The following is a 20,749-nucleotide window of genomic DNA, read 5'->3' on the forward strand; positions in this document are numbered from 1 at the left end:
ACCATAAAACATTTTTTGGCCCTTGGCCGGGAGAGGTCCGGCGCCTGCGCACTGCAGTATTCTGCTCTGCCCTCAACAGGACAGGTAAAGTACACCTGCGCAGGAGCCACAACAGGCAGCAAAGAGGACGTCACCGTTAGAAGATGGGAGGCGCTGGACCACAACACCCATTGGACCAAGACCGCACCGCCCCCCCCGGTGAGTATAATCTAACTCGTTTTTCTTACCTTTCAGGTTTCATCGGGGGCTTATCTACAGCATTACAGAATGCATTAGAGAATGCTGGAGATAAGCCCCTGGTGGCGGTGGCCGCAGCTGATAGGCGAAAAATAGGTGACAGATTCCCTTTAAAGAGGGGTTTCCATGGCAGTACATGTCGCCTGAAACCCAGGATGGTTAATGGGACCCCACAGTGATGAGCTACCCAGGAACCACTGAATAAAAACCATGGTGAGAAACATCTTGTGCTACTGAAGTTTCGGTGTTTTTCTTGAGGTCTGAGAAAGGTACAGTTGTGGCCAAAAGTATTGACACCCCTGCAATTCTGTCAGATAATACTCAGTTTCTTCCTGAGAATGATTGCAAACACAAATTCTTTGTTATTATTATCTTCATTTAATTTGTCTTAAATGAAAAAACACAAAAAGAATTGTTCTAAAGCCAAATTGGATATAATTCCACACCAAACATAAAAAAGAGGGTGGACAAAAGTTTTGGCACTGTTCGAAAAATCATGTGATGCTTCTCTAATTTGTGTAATTAACAGCACCTGTAACTTACCTATGGCAACTAACAGGTGTTGGCAATAACTAAATCACACTTGCAGCTGTCATGGTTTGAACAGGGTTCTTGCCCTGCACTCACAGGGTTAAGTGTTCGTGGCCTCTTTCTGGATCTGGGAGGGGTATTTATACTCACTCTTTACTAGGGTTCTCTGTCAGCTATACTGTTGACCTGGTGTGTCTGACCCCTGGTGTGCGTGTATGCTGCGTTGCTTGTTTGCTTCCCGTGTATGACCCGGCCTGTTCCCTCACTCTGTACTCCATCTCTCGCTTTGGTACTACTGTCTTCTCCGGTTCTGACCTCCTGGCTTGGCTATCGTTGCTCCATTACAGTTTGTCCCTATTGTACCGTCTATTGCCTGTTTTGGTTTTCTGACCTATTGCTACGTCCTGACTATCCTTTCTGTCTAAACCCCATGGTACTGTATTGCTATCTGGTGCTTTGACCCTGGCTTTGTCTGGTTTCTGTCTCTGTCTATGCCCCTTGGTAACATTGCCCCGTAGTTACCTTTCTAGGAGTTTCCCTGCAGCTCCTAGATCTGTGGAGCTTAGGCCACGCCCCCAGCAGTCATGTGCTTCAGGTCCTGATACTCTGAAGCACGCATCGTCACCGCTGCTGCCCTGCTCCACAGGTATCTGTGAGTACTGTCTTTGTACTCAGGACACCCGCACTGCACAGTGAGCAAGTGCAGTGCGGTGTTCCTGACATTATAGCTGACCATTTCAGTTTTTTTTTCTCCCCCTCTGAGGGAAAAAAAAAAAAAAAGTGTGTTATCCTCATGGATCCCATACAAGCTTTGGCTGATCAGGTCAAGCACCTGACCCAAATGTTCCACAAACTTAATGTGGAACAGCGCACGATGGCCCAGACCCAGCAACAGTTGGTGGATACGGTACAGGGGGCTGCCGCTACAGGGGATTCTTGTGCTGGGGATAGAGATGTGTCATTGGCATTCCCAGAATCTCCGGTCAAATTGCCAGACCTTTTCTCAGGGGATAAAAAGGAGTTCAGGTCGTTCAGAGAAGGATGCAAGCTTTTTTTTTCTCTGAGATCCCGCTCTTCCGGGGATGAGTTCCAGAGGGTGGGGGTCGTCATTTCCCTACTTCGGGGGGCTCCACAGGCATGGGCTTTCTCTCTCTCTTCCTCTGCTCCTGAACGCATGTCTGTGAATTTGTTCTTTGAGGCTCTGGGGCACATTTATGATGAGCCTGATAGAGTGCGTCTGGCAGAGGATATGGTGATGAATGTGACACAGGGAAGGAACTCTGCTGAATGGTTCTGCTCTGAGTTCAGACGCTGGGCAGCGGAGGTCTCCTGGGATGACGCTGCCCTCCGGGGTTTGTTCTGCAGAGGCCTGTCCGAACGTTTGAAAGATGCCCTAGCCCTTCATCCTCCACCGGATTCTTTGGAGGACGCTATGATCCAGGCTGTCCGCATGGACCGTAGGCTGCGGGCAAGAGGGGTCATGCTACAGGAGACCCCTTTATTCTCCAATCTGAGAGACTCTGCATGTAGCCCTGAGCCCATGGAGGTTGGTGCCACATCATTGGAGGCGACACCGAAGAAACAACCAATTGTGCTTTTACTGTGGATCCGCTGGACATTGGAGAAGGAACTGTCCTTCTTGCCCTTCTTCAGTGAAGCCGTCAGGAAAACGACTGAGTCTGGGTAACAATCGAGGAGGTTGCCCAGACTCCCAGGTACCCTTTTACTCGCTTACTAAAATTCTGCTTCCGGTGGAACTGGAACTTACAGGCGGTCCGGTTGGGACTACCGCCTTTGTTGACTGTGGTTCTTCTATTAATCTGATCGATGCAAAAGTTGTGACTTTTCATAAGATAGGGACAGTCAGGTTAAAAGATCCTGTTAAAATCGTGGCAATTGATTCTTCTCCTATCACCCAGGAGGGAATTTGTTTCATGACTGATACCTTTTCTCTGAAAGTGGGTTCCACTCACGTGGAAAAATTAAGATGTTTTGTCATAAATAATCTGCCGGCTGGACTGATACTGGGTATGCCTTGGCTTCAACGTCACAATCCTACTATTGACTGGGTCACAGGGGAGATCATTCAGTGGGGTTGTATGGCTAACGGTCTATGTTGTAACTTGACAACTCTTGTCACCCCAGTAAAATCTGTGTCAGTGTCGTCTGTCGATCTGGAAGGTATTCCGGAGTGCCTGAAAGATTTTGAAGACGTATTTTCTGAAAGTGAGGCTGAGGCGCTACCACCACATAGACCCTTTGATTGTGCCATTAATCTAGTCCCTGGAGCCAAGTTACCCAAGGCTCGCCTGTTCAATTTGTCCGGGCCCAAACGTCTAGCCATGAAGGAGTACATTACTGAGAGTCTCCGCAAAGGGCATATTAGGCCTTCTGTTTCACCTGTGGCAGCGGGCTTCTTTTTTGTTAAGAAAAAAGATGGTGGTTTGCGGCCGTGCCTCGACTTTCGGGAATTAAACAAAATTACTGTGAAAAATACATACCCTCTCCCCCTAATTCCTGATCTATGTAACCAACTCACCAGGGCCAAGTGGTTCTCTAAACTGGATTTACGTGGGGCATATAACCTTATAAGAGTCCGTGAAGGGGACGAATGGAAAACAGCATTCCTGACGACTGAAGGGCTGTTCGAAAACTTGGTCATGCTCTTTGGTCTCACCAACGCTCCTGCTGTTTTTCAGAATTTTATTAATGTAATTTTCTCTGATTTAATCGGTCGTTTTGTGGTTATCTATTTGGATGACATTCTGGTGTACTCGATGGACAGTCAATCTCACTTGCACCAATTGCGGATGGTTCTCATGAGACTGAGGGAGAATCATTTGTATGCCAAGCTGGAAAAATGCTCATTTTTCATGCAAGAAGTATCCTTTCTGGGGTTGATTGTGTCAGGGGAGGGGTTCCGCATGGATCCTAAGAAAGTCCAGGCTGTTACGGAGTGGGTGCAACCTCATGACTTGAAAGGGTTGCAACGATTTTTGGGCTTTGCCAACTTTTATAGGAAATTTATTAAGGGCTTTTCGCAGGTGGTAAAGCCTCTAACGGACCTCACTCTCAAGGGAGCTGATGTAAAAAATTGGTCTGTAGCTTCAAAAAACTCTTTCATGACATTAAAAAAGTGCTTTTCTTCAGCCCCTGTATTGGTACAACCCGACCCGTCAAGACCTTTTGTCGTGGAGGTTGACGCCTCGGAAGTGGGGGTGGGGGCAGTTTTGTCTCAGGGCCCTCCTACCCTTACTAACCTGAGGCCTTGCGCCTTCTTCTCTAAAAAATTTTCCTCTGCCGAGAGAAATTACGATGTCGGCAATAGAGAGTTGTTGGCGGTAAAGTTGGCTTTTGAAGAATGGAGGCATTTCCTGGAGGGGTCTGTTCATCCCATTACAGTCATCACTGATCACAAAAATTTGGCCTATATCGAGTCTGCCAAGAGATTGACCCCCAGACAGGCTCGGTGGGCGCTTTTTTTTTCTCGTTTTCAGTTTACCATCACATTCCGCCCGGGATCTAAAAACATCAAGGCTGATGCCTTATCCCGAAGCTTTGATTCGGTGTCCCCTCCAGAACCTCCCTCCTCCATTCTTCAGCCAGGAGTAGTGGTGGCCGAAATCTCATCTGAGTTACAGAGAGGGATTTTGGAGGCCCAGACTCGGGCTCCTGGTGGTAAACCCCCGGGTAAATTGTTTGTACCGGAACGTTTCCGTCTCGGACTTATGCAGGAATTTCATGATTCTGTGTTGAGTGCTCATCCTGGGATTGCAGCTACCCGGGGGGCAATTGCAAGGGATTTCTGGTGGCCCTCTATGGTAACAGATATTAAAAAGTTTGTGACTGCATGTGGGGTGTGCGCTCGTTCCAAAAGTTCTCAGGTCCGGCCGGCCGGGGAATTGGTGCCTTTGCCAATTCCGGATAGACCATGGACACATTTGTCCATGGATTTTATCACAAATCTTCCTCCTTCCAGGGGCAACTCGGTGATATGGGTGGTGTTGGATAGGTTTTCAAAACAAGCTCACTTTGTACCTCTCCCCGCGTTACCATCTGCTGAAACCCTGGCCCGCTTTTTTATGCAGCATATAATTAGGTTACATGGAGTGCCTATGAATGTGGTATCAGACAGAGGGGTACAGTTTGTAGCCAGGTTCTGGAGGGCTTTTTGCAAAAAGCTGGGGATTTCGTTGTCCTTCTCCTCTGCCTACCACCCAGAGTCTAATGGACAGACGGAGCGCACGAACCAATCGTTGGAGCAGATTCTGAGATGCTTGGCCTCTTCCAGGCAGGAGGACTGGTGTGAGGTATTGCCCATGGCAGAGTTTGCATTCAACGGTCGTGTGAGTCAGTCTACTGGGAAGTCTCCTTTTCAGGTCAACTATGGCTTTAACCCACATTTTGGAGAGTTTTCCCGTATGGATTCAGGTTGTCCTGGTGCTGAGGATGTGACACAACGTCTTAGAATTCTCTGGAGGGAGGTTCAGAGGAATATTTCCAAGGCCCAGGAAAACTATAAGCGGTTTGCTGACAGGAGGAGGGGGCCAGGTCCAGCATTTGCAGTAGGGGAGGTGTGGCTATCCACCCGCAATATCAAGCTTAAGATACCTTCTATAAAGCTGGGCCCCAAGTTTATTGGCCCATACAAAGTTGTGGAGGTTGTTAACCCAGTAGCCTACCGACTGCAGCTGCCCACCTCCTTTAAAATTTCTAATGTCTTCCACAGGTCCCTGTTAAAGCCTGTGGGGACAGTGAGAGAGGATCCCTCATCAAATGCTCCGCCAGTGCTGGTAGAGGGGCAGCTGGAGTATGAAGTAGGGCGCATTGTTGACTCCCGGTGGGTGCGCCGGAGACTCCAGTATCTGATACACTGGAAGGGGTACTCTCTGGAGGATCAGTCATGGGTTCCGGCCAGTTCGGTGCATGCCGATCGTCTGGTGCGGGCTTTCCACGCCAGATACCCAGACAAGCCTGGGGGTCCAGTGGCCCCCCATTAAGAGGGGGGTACTGTCATGGTTTGAACAGGGTTCTTGCCCTGCACTCACAGGGTTAAGTGTTCGTGGCCTCTTTCTGGATCTGGGAGGGGTATTTATACTCACTCTTTACTAGGGTTCTCTGTCAGCTATACTGTTGTTCTGGTGTGTCTGACCCCTGGTGTGCGTGTATGCTGCGTTGCTTGTTTGCTTCCCGTGTATGACCCGGCCTGTTCCCTCACTCTGTACTCCATCTCTCGCTTTGGTACTACTGTCTTCTCCGGTTCTGACCTCCTGGCTTGGCTATCGTTGCTCCATTACAGTTTGTCCCTATTGTACCATCTATTGCCCGTTCTGGTTTTCTGACCTATTGCTACGTCCTGACTATCCTTTCTGCCTAAACCCCGTGGTACTGTATTGCTATCTGGTGCTTTGACCCTGGCTTCGTCTGGTTTCTGTCTCTGTCTATGCCCCTTGGTAACATTGCCCCGTAGTTACCTTTCTAGGAGTTTCCCTGCAGCTCCTAGATCTGTGGAGCTTAGGCCACGCCCCCAGCAGTCATGCGCTTCAGGTCCTGATACTCTGAAGCACGCATCGTCACCGCTGCTGCCCTGCTCCACAGGTATCTGTGAGTACTGTCTTTGTACTCAGGACACCCGCACTGGCACAGTGAGCAAGTGCAGTGCGGTGTTCCTGACAGCAGCCAGTTGACATGGATTAAAGTTGACTCAACCTCTGTCCTGTGTCCTTGTGTGTACCACATTAAGCATGGAGAAAAGAAAGAAGACCAAAGAACTGTCTGAGGACTTGAGAAACCAAATTGTGAGGAAGCATGAGCAATCTCAAGGCTACAAGTCCATCTCCAAAGACCTGAATGTTCCTGTGTCTACCGTGCGCAGTGTCATCAAGAAGTGTAAAGCCCATGGCACTGTGGCTAACCTCCCTAGATGTGGACGGAAAAGAAAAATTGACAAGAGATTTCAACGCAAGATTGTGCGGATGTTGGATAAAGAACCTCGACTAACATCCAAACAAGTTCAAGCTGCCCTGCAGTCCGAGGGTACAACAGTGTCAACCCGTACTATCCGTCGGCATCTGAATGAAAAGGGACTGTATGGTAGGAGACCCAGGAAGACTCCACTTCTTACCCCGAGACATAAAAAGCCAGGCTGGAGTTTGCCAAAACTTACCTGAAAAAGTCTAAAACGTTTTGGAAGAATGTTCTCTGGTCAGATGAGACAAAAGTAGAGCTTTTTGGGCAAAGGCATCAACATAGAGTTTACAGGAGAAAAAAAGAGGCATTCAAAGAAAAGAACACGGTCCCTACAGTCAAACATGGCGGAGGTTCCCTGATGTTTTGGGGTTGCTTTGCTGCCTCTGGCACTGGACTGCTCGACTGTGTGCAGGGCATTATGAAGTCTGAAGACTACCAACAAATTTTGCAGCATAATGTAGGGCCCAGTGTGAGAAAGCTGGGTCTCCCTCAGAGGTCATGGGTCTTCCAGCAGGACAATGACCCAAAACACACTTCAAAAAGCACTAGAAAATGGTTTGAGAGAAAGCACTGGAGACTTCTAAGGTGGCCAGCAATGAGTCCAGACCTGAATCCCATAGAACACCTGTGGAGAGATCTAAAAATGGCAGTTTGGAGAAGGCACCCTTCAAATATCAGGGACCTGGAGCAGTTTGCCAAAAAAGAATGGTTTAAAACTCCAGCAGAGCATTGTAAGAAACTCATTGATGGTTACCGGAAGCGGTTGGTCGCAGTTATTTTGGCTAAAAGTTGTGCAACCAAGTATTAGGCTGAGGGTGTCAATACTTTTGTCTGGCCCATTTTTGGAGTTTTGTGTGAAATGATCAATGTTTTGCTTTTTGCTTTTTCTCTTTTGTGTTTTTTTCATTTAAGACAAATTAAATGAAGATAATAATACCAAAGAATTTGTGTCTGCAATCATTTTCAGGAAGAAACTGAGCATTATCTGACAGAATTGCAGGGGTGTCAATACTTTTGGCCACAACTGTACATAGGGCTCCTTGAAAAGCCTTTCTATCGAACATTTGCTCGTGTTTGTATTTGTGTGTAGCATTGATATAACAGCGTTACTAGAGAGATACAATTTGTGTTTATGATATATTGCGTCTTTAGATGTATAGCTCACAACTGAATGAAGTGATGAGTAACCAACCTTGTGCAGCGAATTTGGTCAGCAACCTCATAAGTTCTGTATATTTCAAGAGTGGGAAGATTGTTTTATGAGGTCCTCATTGTCTATATGACTGCTACGTCTGAAACGATATTATTGCAAACTAAGAGGATTAATGAATGTGGGACTGAATGATTTTTGAATGACCAATAAGGGACTATGGTGTCTGATTGATAAGGGATCCCATTAGGGGTGTTTCCTCACATGTGGTGAAGGAAAAATTGGTCCTACCATAATAGGATTCCTGAGAGAGACTGTCTACCAGGGCTGTGGAGTCGGTAAGCCAAACCTCCCACTCCTCCATTTCTCTGACTTCCGATTCCAATTTCTACTCCACAACGCTGACTCCACAGCACCGGTCACTACTGAGAATGGACACATAGTGCAGGACAGATTCATCACAACTAAAAGCCGAGATCAGGAATAGAACAGACTTTTATAGGACACTAGCTGAAGAGCTCGGCGCTGCCCGGGCCTAATAACCAACTGGGGTGATAGCTAATTATAATGATTATATTACACATAAAAACATTTCACATCATATATTCAACACTACAGATCTGCAACACAAATTCACTAAACGATTACCCGAGTATTGATAGGATTTCAACTCATTCAAGAACCTTTTTAAAAACAACATTTTTGGTTTTTCCTTTCGGTGCAAAGATGAACAGATTTTTGGCGCTTCCAACTCTTGAACAGATCACGTAAAGTTGACCATGAGAAAAGCATGGAGATTGCAAATCGATCCCTCCTACTTTCAAGGACTGTCCCTGAGCCTTGTTAATGGACATTGCAAATAGCAGTTGAACTGGAAAAGGAGGCGTTTAAAATCAAAAAACAAATCAGATGGAATGAGTGGAATTCTTGGAATGAAAATGTCCTCTCTTATTTCACATCCTGTTGCTGAGATGTTTATCTAATCCTCTCCTGTGTGATACTGACTGCTGAGCTGTGTATCTAATCCTCTCCTGTGTGATACTGTCTGCTGAGCAGTGTATCTAATCCTATCCTGTGTGATACTGACTGCTGAGCTGTGTATCTAATCCTCTCCTGTGTGATACTGTCTGCTGAGCCGTGTATCTAATACTATCCTGTGTGATACTGACTGCTGAGCCGTGTATCTAATCCTATCCTGTGTGATACTGACTGCTGAGCTGTGTACCTAATCCTCTCCTGTGTGATAGTGTCTGCTGAGCTGTGTATCTAATCCTCTCCTGTGTGATACTGACTGCTGAGCTGTGTATCTAATCCTCTCCTGTGTGATACTGTCTGCTGAGCCGTGTATCTAATCCTATCCTGTGTGATACTGACTGCTGAGCTGTGTACCTAATCCTCTCCTGTGTGATACTGTCTGCTGAGCTGTGTATCTAATCCTCTCCTGTGATACTGACTGCTGAGCTGTGTATCTAATCCTATCCTGTGTGATACTGACTGCTGAGCTGTGTACCTAATCCTCTCCTGTGTGATACTGTCTGCTGAGCCGTGTATCTAATCCTATCCTGTGTGATACTGACTGCTGAGCTGTGTATCTAATCCTATCCTGTGTGATACTGACTGCTGAGCCATGTATCTAATCCTCCTGTGTGATACTGACTGCTGAGCCGTGTATCTAATCCTATCCTGTGTGATACTGACTGCTGAGCCATGTATCTAATCCTCCTGTGTGATACTGACTGCTGAGCCGTGTATCTAATCCTCCCCTGTGTGATACTGTCTGCTGAGCCGTGTATCTAATCCTATCCTGTGTGATACTGACTGCTGAGCCGTGTATTTAATCCTATCCTGTGTGATACTGACTGCTGAGCCATGTATCTAATCCTCTCCTGTGTGATACTGACTGCTGAGCCGTATATCTAATCCTCTCCTGTGTGATACTGTCTGCTGAGTTGTGTATCTAATCTTCTCCTGTGTGATACTGGCTGCTGCGCCGTGCATCTAATCCTCTCCTGTGTGATACTGACTGCTGAGCCGTGTATCTAATCCTATCCTGTGTGATACTGTCTGCTGAGCCGTGTATCTAATCCTCTCCTGTGTGATACTGGGCTCCCCCTGCAGTCTGTGTCAGAGGGTGGTCTCAAACACAGACTCAAACCAAAAAGGAAGCGCCGTGTAGCGCCATAGCATGCCCACGTGAAATATGCATTGCTGCAGGAGAAGTTTGCATATGAGCTGATGACTGTTCACACTTAGCTTATGCTTGGATGTGACGGTCAATATCGTTACATCAGCATTCCAGAAGGACGATAACACCATAGCAATGATAATCGGCCTCAGCCACCACAGCTGCCTACAAAGACAACGGTCACAGCTCCGGTGAAATGAAAGATGCTTAATGATTGGTTGCAATGTGAAGTGGGCGTGGCTGATACACAGATTTCCTAACTTTCCCAAATTCTTATGAAAACAGTTACGGCACCTCCTGCATTGTACTACGGGCCCCAATTTATTTTATATTTTAGGAGTTGGTTCATTTTATACCAATTCCAACTCCACCACAATGAACACTGGCTCCAGAGCCCTGTCCAGAGCAGAGGAATCCTCCGAGACAGGTAGAAAAGTCACCTCTGAACTGATCAAGGGGCGCAGAATGTAGCCTCCCTCTGAACACAGCAGGAGGAATCCTACCGGTGACTGACCGGCGGAATGCAAAATGAACCTGATGAATCGGTGTCCTGGGTGTTTATTGCTCCAAGAACCTCAGAATCGGTGACATGTGTCAGAGTGTTATTGCCTCATAAAGTGACACTGGTCAAAATGGGAGAGTTTGGCCTGATCAGGAAGGTGAAAACAAGTTTTGGGGTGAAAGGTATCATGCGGTTGGGTCCAGAAATATTTGGACAGTGACAAGTTTTGGCATTTTAGCTGCTTACCAAACTATATTTAATATGCAGTTGTATAATCCATAGGAGCCCACTCTCAGCTTTCATGTGAAGGTAGTCACATCCTAATTGGAGGAAGGGTGCAGGAATTACAGCTCTTTAACCCCTTAATGACTAGAGTTGAGAACTTTTGTTTGGATTCAGTTCCGAACATGATCGGAATAGAATATTGTTTTTGCAATATTCGTCCAACACAGATGAACGTCATTAGAGTCCAAGGGCGTAGAAATTAGCCAACATGTTCAGAACCCATCATCAAACATACATCCGGCACAAATCGGGGTCCAATATGGCAAATTCAGTGACCAGACTAGGGTTGTTTTTGGTTTTGCAGTTTCATGTTTCGCTCCCCTTCTTCCCAGAGCCATAACTTCTTTATTTTGTGAAATTGGCCATGTGAGGGCTTTTGTTTTTGCGGGACGAGTTGTACTTTTGAATGACAGCATTGGCTTTACTGTGGCGTGTACTTGAAAACGGGAAATTACAAATGCGGTGAAATTGAAAAAAAGTGCAATCCACTTCTTTTTTTCTTTTCTCCATGTTCATTAAATGCGAACACTGCCCGGCCATTGTGATTCTCCAGGTGATTCCGAGCTCACAGACACCAGACATGGCTAGGGTCTTTTTATCTAAGAGGTAAAAAAATAAAATCCAAACTTTGCTACAAAAAAAAAAAAAAATGGTGCCATTTTGCAATATTCATAGCGTCTCCATTTCTCGTGATCTGGGGTCGGGTGAGGGCTTATTTTTTGCGCACCGAGGTGACGTTTTTAATGATACCATTTGGGTGCAGATACTATCTTTTGATCGCCCGTTATTGCATTTTATGTTCAATCTATTTTATTAAACATTTTTCAAACAAAAAAATATATGAAAACGATAATATAAAGAATCATAGAAAATATCTAGTATTCAAAATGAGAATACCACTTTAAACAGCAAGTGAAACATCCCATGGTAGACAATAACAGTAACCATATGGCGAACGCCAACAAGGTATTAATGTGCAAATTCTTATGGAACCGTAAAAGTCAGCGGAACAAATCATGGAAATCAGGCGAGGCCTGAAATAAAATGAATCCACTCCAAATCCTTCTAAGTGTCACGTCCGTTCCACTGCAGACAGCTCCTCCATTCCACACAGATTGTCCATCTCCATGTGTCAGGGGGGTTTGTAAGCTTCCAAAACCGCGGCATTACCATTCATGCTGCTGGTAGACAATCTCTCTTTTCTGAGTTGCTATTGAAGGTAAAATTGACAGAAGCGCTATCTGAGGGACCGTGCTACACCGTTTCCCATGATTCGTTGATAACTGGCAAAAACTTTCTCCCAGAATGGTTTGACCTTCGTGCACTCCCACCAAATGTGACTCATCGAGCCCAGCTCCCTCTCGCATCTCCAGCAAACCCCTGAAACTGCTGGATATATTGCGTGTAGTTTAGAAGGGTAATGATTAGTGTTGAGCATTCCGATACCGCAAGTATCGGGTATCGGCCGATATTCGCGGTATCGGAATTCCGATACTGAGTTCCGATACTTTTTGCATATCGAATACCGGAATCTGAAATTCCCATAATGCTATGAGCCAGTTTGATTTGATTCAGCCAATGAGGAATCCTCAGAAGTGTGGGCACATCCTGTTAGGCATGTAGGCATGTTAACTGATGGCATGGCTGTGATTGGCTGCTGAAATGATGTCATGATGCACTATAAAAGCCGCCGCCGCCATTTCTGATCACTCTGCTGTGAATTCAGTTAGGGACAGGCTGCTGTTGAAGACTGTGAGGGACAGTTAGAAATAGCGATTCTAAAAACAATATTGTGCTTTACCCAGGCTACATTATCAATCACTGTAGCTTTCTTTTGCCTTGCAGCGCTGTTCACAGCTGTCTGCAAGGTCTGTGTGAGTGCAGCTCACGCTGTAGTGTGTCCTGCACCACCTATGGTTGTAGGCCGCTCAGAGTGCGTCACTGCCTCATGCATAGTCCTTTTTTTGCTTTATTGCAGCTCATTTTTCCTAATTTTTTTCTCCTATTAGTGTGCTTCCATCCGTATCCATATACGTTGGTTGCAAACACTATAGGAGTCGACAGCGGAGCCTCTCTGCAGCCTTTCAGTGCTAGTGCCCACTTATCTGCACTGTTCACGGCTGTCTGAGAGGTCTCTGTGTGTGAGTGCAGCTCACGCTGAGTAGTGTGTCCTGCAGCTACGTCTGGTTGTAGGCCGCTCAGCGTGTCACTGCCTCACACATTTTTCTTTTATTGCAGCTCATTTTTCCTTCTATTAGTGTGCATCCATCCGTATCCATATACGGTGGTTGCAAACACTCTAGGAGTACACAGCGGAGCCTTTCTGCAGCCTGTCAGTGCTAGTGCCCACTCAGCTGCACTGTTCACGGCTGTCTGAGAGGTCTCTGACTGTGTGTGAGTGCAGCTCACGCTGAGTAGGGTGTCCTGCAGCTATGTCTGGTTGTAGGCCGCTCAGCGTGCGTCACTGCCTCACACATTTTTCTTTTATAGCAGCTCATTTTTCATTCTCCTATTAGTGTGCATCCATCAGTATCCATCTACATTGGTTGGTTGCAAACACTATATAGGAGTAGATAAAGGAGCCTTTTTGCTGGCTTGTGCCCTGCAGCCGCAGCCAGATTAGTATTAGCCTATTTTTTGGAGCCTCATCTATTGCATTGTATGTTACCTTCCTGCATTGTAATAGCTCCAGAAAGTTTGTGATACTATCGCTTTCACATCTTTGGTCACATCCTTTTTGGTTTTTTTGAAAAAAAAAACCACGTAAATAAAGTTCACCAAACACTCCACTTTACAGTTGTGTAGGCCACATTAGCTCATATTAAAGTGTAGTCCACACACTTCATAAAATTAGTGTTTCTTATACCTGTTAGCAGCTGTTCAGGAATAAGCACACTAAGCCCCCCCTTTGTACTTTTCTGCCTATCTTTATCAGTCTACCAAGATGAAGAAGGCAGGGAGTAAGGCTCGTGGGCGTGGAGTTTCAGCAGGGAGAGGATGTGGGGATTCTGTGCTTGCTGCTGGCACCAGCGAGTCAGCATCCCCCAGTTTTACCAGGCCACAGTCCTTTATGCGCAGCTTTGTAGGACCTCGCTGTACCCCACTGCTGCGGGACGAACAAATTGAAGCCGTTGTCAGATGGATGGCAGCTAACGCATCGACTTCAATGACTTCCACATCCTCTCAGGGCCAGAGCAATGAAGAGCAACCATCTGTCTCTTCACCACCTGCCAAATTGCCCAGGCAGTCAGAGCCCTGGACAGGAGCCATCTCATTCTCTACTTCTGTTCTCTGAATCTGTTGGCTTGGAAAGAGGGGGCCAGCCAAGCAGCATTCTAGAATGTGAAGAAGAGGGAGTATGCAGTGATGCGCAACTGCTTAGTCCCTCTGAATCTGAAGAGGCGGGTGGGCCAGTGCCTATGGTCAGCACACCTCAGTACGCATCAGATGGTGAGACTCAGGTGCCACTTTCTGGTGCGTACGGTGCTGGCGAGACAACCCAGGAGAAGCAGGTGTTTGAAGAGGGGAGTGTAGATGATGAGGTCCTTGACCCATCATGGCGTGAGGAACAGGAAGGTGGTGGGAGCAGCTCTGAGGAAGAGATTCCCCGAACGGCCAAAACAGGAGGGAGAGGGAGGGGGCAGACTTGGTTGCCTGTAGCCTCCACTTCGGCACCCGTTAGGAGCATTCCTCTTCCAAAACCCAAATGGGCGCTCCCAGGACTTGCAGTGCGTGGTCCTTTTTTGACACAGTTGCAGATGACATTTGCTTTGTCAAATGCAAGCTGTGTAATCAGAAAGTCAAAAGAGGGAAAAGTGTCAGCAACCTCAATACCACAAATATGTGGAAACATGTGCGGACCAAGCACGTGGTGGAGTTACAAAGACACACTGAAGACGTAGGCCAACCTACAGCACCAACTACCACCTCTTCAGCTGTGTTGTAGCCTCTTCCTCCAGCTCACACACAGCTGGTTCGGCTTCCTCACAGGATCGCCATGGAAGAACCTCTGGCACGGTTGTCCAGAGACCCAGTGAAATTCCACCCACAGCACCATGTTCCCTGTCATCCTCACACTCCCAGACCACTCTACAGCCATCGGTAGCACAGGCATGGGAGAAAAGGTGGCCATACTCGGCAAACCATCCCCGAGCACAGACTCTGAATGCTGGCATTGCCAAACTACTGGCCCTTGAAATGCTCTCATTCAGGCTGGTGGAGACTGACACCTTCCGTAACTTCATGGCATTGGCAGTCCCACAATACAAAGTGCCCAGCCGCTTTTATTTCATCAGGCAAGCCGTCCCTGCCCTGCAAAAGCATGTGGAGGGAAAAATTAAACATGCGCTACTAAACGTCGTCAGTAGCAAGGTCCACCTGACCACCGATGCGTGGACCAGTAACCATGGACAGGGACGATGTCTTTCCCTCACTGCCCATTGGGTCAATGTTGTGGAGCCGGGTACCGATCTTGAGAGTGGCACTGTACATGTTCTGCCAACTCCAAGGATTGCAGGAATCCAGTCTGTACACATTGACTCCTCCTCATACTCAAGTTCCTCAGAATCAGCGCAGCAGGAGCCTGTTACGACCAATATGAGCACAGCCATGGCCACATGTCAAAAGGCCGTACTGAAATTAATTTCTTTGGGGAATCGAAGCCACATAGCGCAGGAGCTCTGGAATGCCATCAAGCAGGAGAGCTACGTGTGGTTTGTGCCAGCAAATCTCCAGCCAGGCTTGGTAGTGTGTGACAATGGCTGAAATCTGGTGGCAGCTGGGGGCCTAGGCAACCTCACTCACATCCCATGTCTGGCACATGTGCTAAACTTGGTCGTGCAGAGCTTTCTGAGGGACTATCCGGATCTTGATGCACCGCTGCACAAGGACCGCATAGAGTGTGCTCACTTGCCGCGTTCCAGCATGGCAAGATCGCGCATTGCAGCTCTGCAGCGCCGATTCCGCCTTCCGGAACATCGCATCATATGTGACCAACCCACCAGGTGGAATTCAACGTTACATTTGTTGGAGCAGTTGTGTGAGCAGCAGGCAGCAGTAATGTAGTACCAGCTGCATCAGGCGCAAACAAGTCGCACTGTGCGCCGGTCACACTTCAGCACCACTGAGTGGGCCTCTATGAAGGATATCTGCCTCGTTTTGCGTGCCTTCGATGATTCCACACGGATGGCGTAACTGTCCCCCTTATCTGCCTGCTTCAAAAAACACTGCAAGCACTAAGGGAGGAGATTTTGGAAGAGGTGGAGGAGTCACAAATGCCATCTGCTTCTGGACAGTCTGCGCAACGTGGTTCCTCACAAAGGCCTAGGAAGGGGACACTTTGTGAGGATGAGGAGGAGTCAATGGAGGAGGAAGACATCTCTCCAGAGGAGGGAGGTATACAATGCTCTAGTAGTCAGTATGTAGAGCGAGCGTGCGGAGATGACACCTCAAGCAGGGGACAACGTTTCTTGGGCAGTTGGGAGTCTGCAGCACATGGTTGATTTCATGCTGCTGTGCCTGAGAAACGACCGCCGCATCGGTTCTCAACACGACTGATTATTGAGTGTACACCCTCCTAGATCCTCGCTACCGGGACAACTTACAAAGCCTCATAACACCGTTGAACCGGGAGCGTAAAATGCGGGAGTACTAAGACACACTGGTGCATTCCATCATGTTCTCCATTCCACCCGAGAGCAGTGCTACTAGTGCTTTACAAAGCAGCTCTGTGCGTCGAGGCAGTGGAGGATGCTCTGCAAAAAGAGTGAGCAGAGGCAGCACCTCAGCACAAGGCAAGACCAGTATGGCCCAAATGTGGCAAAGTTTTGTGTGCCCGCCACAAATGTCTACACCATCACAGACGGCTCCAGTCAGCAGGAGGCAACGTTTCCGTCAGATGGTGACATACTACATGTCTTGCCCTGTCAGTGTACTCCCAGACGGCTCTTCCCCCTTCAAGTTTTGGGTCTCTAAGCTGGATACATGGCCAGAGCTTAGCCAGTATGCATTGGAGGTGCTGGCTTGCCCTGCTGCTAGTGTATTATCGGAACGCATCTTTAGTGCCGCAGGTGGTGTACTAACAGACCGTCGCACGCGACTATCCTCCGATAACGTTGACCGGCTTACTTTTCTAAAAATGAACAAGGCCTGGATCTCGCCGGAATATGCCAGTCCTCTTCCAGAAGAAATAATTGGTTGGCAATAGTATCCAGGTCTCCTGTTGTGTTCATGTTTCTACCACCTGAACTGTAATTCCTGGGCTCCAACACCGCCAGTTGTTGCTCAGAAGTGCCATCTGCACAGAAAAAAACACTAGCTCCTGTGCTAGTGGGGTTCAGTAACGCCAGCTGCTCCCCTGCTTTGTGTACGGCAATATCTCCTGCTCCCTCCAAAATCACACTACATCAGATTTTAAACTTGCTCCAAATAAGCCTCAGCCTACTCCATGATTGATCCTGGGCTCCAACACCGCCAGTTGTGGCTCAGAAGTGCCGTCTGCACAGAAAAAAAAACTAGCTCCTGTGTTAGTGGCGTTCAGTAACGCCAGCTGCTCCCCTGCTGTGTGCATGGCAATATCTCCTGCTCCCTCCAAAATCACACTACATCAGATTTTAAACTTGCTCCAAATAGGCCTCGGCCTACTCCATGATTGATCGTGGGCTCCAACACCGCCAGTTGTTGCTCAGAAGTGTCGTCTGCACAGAAAAAAAAACTAACTCCAGTGGGGTTCAGTAACGCCAGCTGCTCCCCTGCTGTGTGCACGGCAATATCTCCTGCTCCCTCCACATTCAAACTACATCAGATATAAAACTTGCTCCAAATAGGCCTCAGCCCACTCCATGATTGATCCTGGGCTCCAACACCGCCAGTTGTTGCTCAGAAGTGCCATCTGCACAGAAAAAAACACTAGCTCCTGTGTTAGTGGGCTTCAGTAACGCCAGCTGCTCCCCTGCTGTGTGCACGGCAATATCTCCTGCTCCCTCCAAAATCACACTACATCAGATTTTAAACTTGCTCCAAATAGGCCTCAGCCTACTGCATGATTGATCCTGGGCTTCAACACCGCCAGTTGTTGCTCAGAAGTGCCATCTGCACAGAAAAAAACACTAGCTCCTGTGTTAGTGGGGTTCAGTAACGCCAGCTGCTCCCCTGCTGTGTGCACGGCAATATCTCCTGCTCCCTCCAGAATCACACTACATCAGATTTTAAACTTGCTCCAAATAGGCCTCAGCCTACTCCATGATTGATCCTGGGCTCCAACATCACCAGTTGCTCAGAAGTGCCATCTGCACAGAGAAAAACACATGCTCCAGTGTTAGTGGGGTTCAGTAATGCCAGCTTCTCCCCTGCTGTGTGTCCGGCAAAGTCTCCTGCTGCCTCCACATTCAAACATCAGATACAAAATTTGCTCCAAGTAGGCCTCAGCCTGCTCCATGATTGACCCTGGGCTCCAACACTGCCAGTTGCTGCTCAGAAGTGCCGTCTGCACAGTCAACAAATGCTCCAGTGTTATTGGGGTTCAGAAATGTCATCTGATCCCAAGCTGTGTGTCCGGCAATTTCTCCTGCTCTGTCCACACTCACACAAATACAGATTTTAAACTTGCTACAATTAGGCCTCTGTCTCCACTCTGTGTTTTTTTCCCTGGGTTCCAGCACCGCCAGCTGTTTCCCGGCATTATCTTTGGCACGGGTACTCCCTCCTGTCCAGCCTGGTTCCAGCACGCCTGCTGTTTCCGGGTAGTGTCAACATCACTTTGCCACCAATACATTGTCCTGTCGTGTTGCGATCGGGTTAGCCGAGTCTATGGTGCCTGCAGTTTATGGGCTTCCTATGTGGGCTGCGGGATCTGGCAACAAAGGCTGGTTCCGTAGTGCCAATAGGACAAGCACCCCCTGTAGGACTGTGGGTTTCGTTAACTGCAGCCGGCTCGCGGCCTTGCAACTTTGTTTTTCATGGGTACCTTCTGCTACCCATCCGGGTTCCAGCACCGTCAGCTGGTTCTCAGCAGTGCCTTTGGCTTAGGTGCCTCCTTCTCGGTATCCGAGTTCCAGCAACGTCTGCTGGTCCTTGGTAGTGCTTTCTAGCACAGGTACCTCCTGCTTAGTAACCGGGTTCCAGCACCGTCAGCTGGTCCTCGGTAGTGCCATTGGCTCTTGTTCCTTCTGCTGCCCCTCTGGGTTCCAGCACCGTCAGTTGGTCCTCGATAGTTCCAATGGCTCTTGCAGCTTCTGCTACCCATCCGGGTTCCAGCACCGTCAGCTGGTTCTCGGTAGTTCCTCAGCCTTCTTGTACCTCCTGCTACATGTCCAAGTTCAAGCTTTTGGAAATGGTTTTTGGTTATCACTCTGGATCTCCCTGACGACGACCCTGAAGACGACGACACTGAAGACCACCCCGAAGAAGACGACGACCACGAAAACGATGACCCTGAAGACAACGACCCGGAAGACCACCCGAAGAAGACCAAAAAGATGACCCTGAAGAAGATGAACAAGAGGACAAAGAACATGAAGACAACCACCAAGATACAGAACAACAAGAGACAGAAGACCAAGAAGCAGAAGACCAAGAAGCAGAAGAACAAAAAGCAGAAGAACAAAAAGCAGAAGAACAAAAAGCAGAAGAACAAAAAGCAGAACATTAAGCATAAGACTAAAAATCAGAGCAATTGTTAACAATTCCGAAAAGAGGGAAGAATAGGAAGCATTTAAGGAAACCAGGATGGATGAACACAGAACTTAAGCACATGCTAAAAAAGAAGAAAAAAATGTTTATAAAATGGAAAGAGGGAGGCATATCTAAAGAAGAATATAATGCTGAATGCAGAACCTGCAGGGCACAAATCAGATTATCTAAAGCTGAAAATGAATTGAGGCTTGCAAGAGATGTCAAAAGCAATAATAAAGGATTTTGGGGATATGTCAAAAGTAAAAGAAAAGTCAAAGATGCTATAGGATTTTTACAGGATGAAAATGATGAAATTTTAAGACAGGATGTTGAGAAGGCTGAACTTTTAAATTCCTATTTTGCATCTGTTTTTTCTAAGAAAGGAAATGTAACATCAACTGTTATTCACTGTCCTATTAAGGGAATAGAAGAATCCAGGATATCTATAAACAGAAAGATAGTGAGGAAACACTTAGCTAACCTAAATGAATTCAAGTCTCCAGGTCCAGATGAATTACACCCCAGAGTACTGAAGGAGATAGCAGAAGAAATTTTTGAACCCCTCTCCATAATCTTTGAAAATTCTTGGAGAACAGGAAAAGTGCCAGAAGACTGGAGAAGAGCAAATGTTGTTCCTATCTTCAAAAAGGGGAAGAAGGTGGACCCAGGCAACTATAGGCCGGTGAGTCTGACTTCTATACCAGGAAAGATCTTTGAACAAATTATTAAACAACATGTATGTCAATACCTGGATAAGAATGAAGTGATTAAACAGAGTCAGCATGGGTTTGTAACTAATAAGTCATGTCAGACTAATTTAATTTCCTTCTATGACGGTATTACTGATTGGGTGGATCAAGGAAATGCTGTAGATATAGTATATCTTGACTTCAGCAAAGCATTTGACAAAGTCTCTCATACAATCCTTATTGAAAAAATGACTAAGTATGGAATGGACAAGGCAACTGTTAGGTGGATTCATAACTGGCTTAGTGATCGGACCCAAAGAGTGGTCGTAAATGGCTGCACATCCAGTTGGAAGAATGTCTCAAGTGGGGTACCACAGGGCTCTGTCCTGGGCCCTGTATTGTTCAACATCTTTATCAACGATTTAGATGAAGGAATTGAGGGTAAACTGATTAAATTTGCTGATGACACAAAGCTAGGAGGGATAGCTAATACTAGAGAAGAGAGAGAGAGGATTCAAAAAGATTTAAAT

At 47.1% G+C, this 20,749-nt stretch overlaps 1 protein-coding gene across 4 annotated transcripts in view; it reads right to left on the reverse strand.

Moving 5' to 3' along the window:
• Positions 1-20,749, reverse strand: part of LOC141065418 (uncharacterized) — a 289,170-nt gene that overhangs the window by 250,700 nt on the left and 17,721 nt on the right. The gene's annotated exons all lie outside the window — the stretch shown is intronic.

This window comes from Dendrobates tinctorius, unplaced genomic scaffold (genome assembly GCF_039654945.1).
Source record: "Dendrobates tinctorius isolate UK_male_01 unplaced genomic scaffold, ASM3965494v1 ptg000251l, whole genome shotgun sequence".
Lineage (NCBI taxonomy): Eukaryota > Metazoa > Chordata > Amphibia > Anura > Dendrobatidae > Dendrobates > Dendrobates tinctorius.